The sequence below is a fragment of the Pogoniulus pusillus genome, chromosome 21 (genome assembly GCF_015220805.1).
Source record: "Pogoniulus pusillus isolate bPogPus1 chromosome 21, bPogPus1.pri, whole genome shotgun sequence".
Lineage (NCBI taxonomy): Eukaryota > Metazoa > Chordata > Aves > Piciformes > Lybiidae > Pogoniulus > Pogoniulus pusillus.
Genome location: NC_087284.1, coordinates 17,925,571 through 17,932,153, shown reverse-complemented (window position 1 = coordinate 17,932,153; position 6,583 = coordinate 17,925,571).

The following is a 6,583-nucleotide window of genomic DNA, read 5'->3' as shown; positions in this document are numbered from 1 at the left end:
ACAGGTGATCTAGGGACAAAAAGAATGCAGAGTCACAACTTCAAACTGTCCAACCTCACCAGAGGTACAAGAAGGTCTTATGTCTTCAGGAACTTGTATAAGTGGTTGTTTTAAGGTAGTACCATGTCTAGCAGAAATGGCTGCACAAGTTCAAAATGGAGATCACACCAAAAAAGAATTCTAAGGACTGTGGGGCCTTCATAGGTAAGATCTCCCAGGAAGTGAGGCTTGAGTGACAAAGGCACTCCTCTCCATGGGGTGCTCACTGCTCTGTAAGAGAGAACAGGAATTACCAATCAAGGAAGAAGCATCCACAGAACAACTGTAGAAATTCAAGAAGAGGTCTCCCAAACCTCCTCAATGACCACCAGAGACCCCCAGTGACCACCATGCATGTATAAGAGGTAAAGCAAATATGGTGATCAGTTCTGGGAAGTCTAATGTGTGTGCATGTGTTTAAGAAACAAAAAGCTGCCACCTTGCCATGTCAGTATGCAAGAGCTGAGACATGAGACTCCTTGCATCCAAGCTAGCACAACCTTGTCATAGAAAATGTCCACTTTCTCAAATGTAAAACTGGAGTCTCTGAGGGCTTCCTTCAGTAGGCAGCTTTTACAGTACCATCAGGATGCCCAGTCTTGTTCCTAAAGCAGGTTTGGACATAACGATGGGCATCGGGGAGAATTAAGTATTTCAGCTCAACTATTGCCTCAGAAAAGTTCTCCTTAGAAATTATTTTCTGAAAGAAACCAATATCATAGAATCATTTCAGTTGGGAAAGACTTTAAGACCATCAATTCCAACTGTTATCGACCTCTACCATGTCTGGGGCTAAGCCATGTTCCTCAGCAGTATATTTCTGCCTCTTTTTGACACCTCCAAGGAGAGGGAGTCAACCACCTCCCTGGGGAGCCTGTTCCAATATTTGAAAACCCTTTCAGTGATTTTTTTTTTTTTCCTTCTAATATCCCCTGGTGCAAGTTGAGGGCATTTGTGCTCATTCCATTACTTGATACTAGGGAGAAGAAGAGACCTAGGTCCAACCTCCTCTCAGGTAGTTGTGTCACAAGTGAGGTTTCCCCTCAGCCTCTTTCTCTCCCTCAGACACTGCTCACAAGGCCTTCACTAGCTTTGTTATCCTTCTGTGGACCTGCTCCAGCATCCCCAATGTTCTTGTAGTGAGGGCCTCAAGGCTGAATCCAGTACTCAAGTTATTGCTTCTTCTGTTCCAAGTCCAAAAATGTTTTGATCAAGCTAGCCACAGCCTCACCCTTATGCATGTTGTACAACAGCTGAGAACAGCTGGGGCACTGTTTCTACTTCTCCTGTCCACTGCCATACAGTGTTATGGCAGAAAGCTGCATTTCATGGCTGCTTCTGACTACTGCTGCCAATGGATTTTTTCTCTGCTATCCACCTAAAGCCCTGAAAGACATCAAAGCTGGTCAGTCACCTGAGATGAGCTTTTAAAGTCCCTGCAGCCAGGCTGTACTATCAGTGCTGTGTGAACATGTTCCTTGTGGAACCAAAGAGCAGTGGAAAGGGTGAGTCAAAAGCCATTTTCCAGCCCACAAGTGTTTTTCCAAACTTCTTGTGTGGGACAGAAGTGCACAACAGTGAGATCTTTCCACCTGCCTGCTGCTGAGGACTAAAACTCTTTCCTTGCAGAATGTGAGAATTGGGTGATTGCTTGAAATTAAGTCAAATTGAAACATGTTTTGGTTTACCTAGCAGGAAAAGCTGGATTCCCTGAGGCCCCTCAATTCAAGAGAGATGTTGAGGTGCTGGAATGTGTCCAGAGAAGGGTGACAAAGCTGGTGAAAGGCCTGGAACACAAACCCTATGAGGAGAGGCTGAGGGAGCTGGGGTTGTTTAGCCTAGAGAAGAGGAGGCTCAGGGCAGAGCTCATTGCTGTCTACAACTACCTGAAGGGAGGTTGTAGCCAGGTGGGGTTGGTCTCTTCTCCCAGCAACCAGCACCAGAACAAGGGGGCACAGTCTCAAGTTGTGCTGGGGGAGGTCTAGGATGGATGTTACGAGGAAGTTCTTGCCAGAGAGAGTGATTGGCATTGGAATGGGCTGCCCAGGGAGGTGGTGGAGGCACTGTCCCTGGAGGTGTTCAAGAAAAGCCTGGATGAGGCACTTAGTGCCATGGTCTAGTTGACTGGCTAGGGCTGGGTGCTAGGTTGGACTGGCTGATCTTGGAGGTCTCTTCCAACCTGGTTGATTCTATGATTCTAAGCCACAAGTGTTGAACTTACACTTAGTTGCATGAAGCCCCCAAGGAAGCTGTTTGCTCTTTGTTGCTCAAGCTCCCCAGACAGATTGGGGTGGAGTTGAACTTCCCCATTCAGATCCAAGATATGAAAATGCTGATGTTTCTGTGGTTTGGTGTTGACCTTTCAAACATGAAAGACTGAGCAGGCATGGAATGGTTTTTGAAGCTGTGGGGTGTGGAGGGTGTTGTGCAGGAGACCTATTTAGCTGGAATATTAGCAAAGCTGCCAACAACCAAACTTAGACCACACACACACAAAAAAAGGATGCTTTGTCACAAGCAGGAGAGCTGATTGAAAAGGATCCCAGATACCTGTGTCCACAGAACATTTCTGTCTGAGGAAGAAAAAAGTCCCAGACACACATATAGGAATTGTTTTATGTTTGCCTGCTTTGTCTTATGTCAGCAAAGGGCAGTTGTCTGTCAGCCCAAGTAGTGCATGTATGTTCATGAGTAACTGCAAGATAGATCTTAAGTGACCAAGTGCAGACATGTCAATGTGAGGTGGTCTCTTAATTTCAGAGCTGACTATGATCTCCATCCTGTAAACATGAGCAGTTGGTATGGTTTTTGTTCAGATTCAGGGAATTTCTGAAAAAGAGATCTGAACCTGCTTGAATGCTCTGGTACAAAAGCAGAAAGAGCTTAGAGAGGCATTCAGAAGATGGTTCTTGGTATGTACATGTATGAATCTCTTAGTGAACTCAGTGACCCAAACAGCCCTTCTGATGCTGCATTTAGTTCTCTTGACATGAGATACATGTAGGATGTCTGGGAGCTGTGGCCCATCATTCAAAATCTGAGCAGTATTACTGGTTTGTTAAGGTGATTAGCCTGGATTTTTCTCTCAAACAGCTCTGATCAAGCATCTCACTGAGCTCTGTAAGCTTTAATGCTCATTATCTGACCACATCTTAGCTTTAGCAGTTGTGTGGGTACCCAAGGAAAGAGGAAACTGCATCAGAGAAAGGAAGTGACCTACTTAAAGTGCAGAAGGAGTGGGTCTGTGTTACTGGTAGATGGTGAGAGCTGCTGTTTTGTGGTGAGGAAAAAATGAGGAACATTCAGCTGGCTCCTTGTTATGCTAGGAGGGAAACAGGACATTCTATGAGGAGCATGGTGTCTACTCTGTAGAGACTGGGATAAGGAAAGTGGAAAAAATGCCTAGAAGGCACTGGAGTCTAGGGGAGACATCTCTCCCTGGTGTGGATTAGCTCTGAGGTAGCCCTGCTTGTCATGGATGATCCTTCCCACTTTGTTTCTCTGCAGCTCCTCTTCACTATGTACAAGGCTAGGCAGGGTCTGGACTTAGGAGATTCTTGCTCTGTTTTTCATGTGCCCCCAAGGCCAAAAGGCAGCTTTCATTTGTGGTAGTACAGAGATGGAAAATTCATCAGAGAAAGGTGTCATTTTAGTTAAAATGACTTGATCAGAGGCCAAGTTCTCAAGTGTTGGAAATTGGCCTCTGAGGAAGAGGAACTCTGTGTCCCTGCCTCAGTTCAAAGTTCACATAGCACCTGCAACCATAACCTCTCTGAGGTTATTAGGTCAGTGTGTCATTAATTGGTAGTATTTAGGAACTGGTTTTGAGGTGGTAAAAATTCCTCCAAATTTGTAATGGAACAGTCAGAAAAGAAAAAAAAAAAAACAGAAAAAAAAAAAAAGGGGGGGGGTGGGGGGGGGAGAGGAGAGGTGATAAAAAAGTAGCAAGAATGAAAATTGACCAAAAACCCTCACCAAAAAGAAAAAAAAAGAGAGAGAGAAAAAAAAAACCCAACCAAAACCATCCTACCCTCCCCAAATTACCCACCCCCTCATACTTTGGAAATCACCCAGGCTAGACTCAGCCAGCTCTGGAAATTGAATGAAGCTTATTAGTTACAGCTTAGGACAATATACAAGCAGATATTTAGGTTATATACAGAAATAGACAAGGTAAAAGGTAATACAGAAACACAACAGCCCTCCCAGAAACCTGAGTCCCCAGGAGGGGCTCCCAACTGTCCCTTCACCTTCCCCCTGCCCCTCTCAACCTTACCCCAGTCCTAAGGAAGAATGGAGGTTCAGCCAGGGGGGTAGGAAGCAAAGTGGATTAGTCAGAGAGACGGCAGAGAGGGCTGAGGGTAGAGATGCAGCTCAGCCAGTTCCCCAGCAGAAGTTGAAGTGAGAAGTACTTTATGTTTTGATTTTTGTTTTTATACATCTCAGCAAGCCTATGAGTGAGGTAGACATCACTCTGTTTCCCTTTCACAGCCTGTAATCTAGTCCTTCTCACCAAAACATTCTAGCTAGCTTCAAACTAGCACTCTTGGCCACATTAGTTCCCTGCCTCCACAGGTATGGGAGGGGAAGTAACTGTGATAAATAATGCAATAGAACTGTAACAAAAATGTAACAAATAATATAAATGCAACATAAAAGCAACAAAAATATAAGATGTTTAAGAGAAAGGTAACAACAAAAAAAAAATTAACAGAGTATCAGGGAAAAAAAACCAAACAAGTAATTACAGAAAAGTAGCCAAAAAGTAGCAAAAAGTAACAAGAAGAGATGTAACCAAAAAAGTGCAACAAAAAAACCCCCATGGTAAAATAGCAAGAAGACAAAGCTCTCAAAATGAACATTCCCTACCCTGCCTAATGAATGAAAAAATAGCATTAACAAACAAAATTAACAACCCCCCTGTGCTAGTTTGAAGCAGGGTAGAATGTTTTGGTGAGAAGGACTAGATTATAGGCTGTGAAAGGGAAACAATGGTGATGTCCACTTCCCTCAGAAGTCTCGCTGAGGAGTTTGAGAAGAAGAAATGAAAACATTAGATAACACTCTTGCCATTTTTGTCTCACTCTGCCTTGGGCTGCTGACAGAGCTGCATCTCCCTAACCTCACCTTCCATTTGGCCTAACCCACTTTGCTTTTTAACCTCTTGGCTGAACCTCCATTCTTCCTTGGGACTAGGGTAAGGTTGAGAGGGGCAGGGGGAAGGTGCAGGGGTGGTTGAGAGCCCCTCCTGGGGACTCAGGTTTCTGGGAGGGCTGTTGTGTTTCTGTATTACCTTTTACCTTGTCTATTTCTGTCTATAACTGTATATACTGTAAATATCTGCTTGTATATTGTGCTAGCTGTAAATAAATAGATTCATTCATATTTCCAGAGCTGGCTGAGACTAGTCTGGGTAATTTCTAAAGTGTGGGGGGGCAGGGAACACCCAAACCATCACACCCCCTTAAAATAAAAAAAAACCCAAAATCAAACTAAAACTTACAATAAAAAATAAATGAGCCAATCATTCCCCTAAAAAAAAAACCCTGGTAACAACAACAAAAACCTAATGAACAAAAAAAAGAAATAGCATTAACAAACAAAATTATCACCCACCCTTAAAATGAAAAACCAAAATCAAACTAAGACTTACAATAAAAAATAAATGAACCAATCATTCCCCTGAAAAAAGCTGGTAACAACAACAAAAAAACTAATGAATGAAAAAATAGCATTAACAAGCAAAATTAATAACCTCCCTTAAAATAAAAGAACAAAATCAATCTAAAACTTACATTAAAAAATAAATGAGGCAACCATTCCCCTAAAAAAACCCTGGTAACAACAACAAAAACTTAATGAATGGAAAAATATCATTAACAAGCAAAATTAATAACCTCCCTTAAAATAAAAGAACAAAACCAAACTAAAACTTACATTAAAAAATAAATGAGCCAACCACTCCCCTAAAAAAAACCTGGTAACAACAATAAAACCCTAATGAATGAAAAAATAGCATTAACAAGCAAAATTAATAACCTCCCTTAAAATAAAAGAACAAAATCAAACTAAAACTCATATTAAAAAAAATAAATGAACCAATCATTCCCCTAAAAAAAAACCCTGGTAACAACAACAACAAAAACCTAATGAATGAAAAAATAGCATTAACAAACAAAATTAATAACCTCCCTTAAAATAAAAAACAAAATCAAACTAAAACTTACAATAAAAAAAATAAATGAACCAATCATTCCCCTAAAAAAGAAAAACAACCCTGGTAACAACAACAAAAAGTGAAAAAAATCACCAAGAGCATTTTTAAAAGTAACAAAAAAGAAATGAACTAAGACAACAGACATGCAACAAAAAAACCCCACAGAAAAAGAAGCCAACCAACAACAACAAAAAACACCCCCAAAACCCAAAACAATAAATGTTAACCTCCCCTCCCTGCAAAATAACCACCAGAAGAAATATTAACCAAAAATAATTGACTAAAAAAAAGAATCAAACAAAAAAAGCAAATCAGAATTGATTTGTT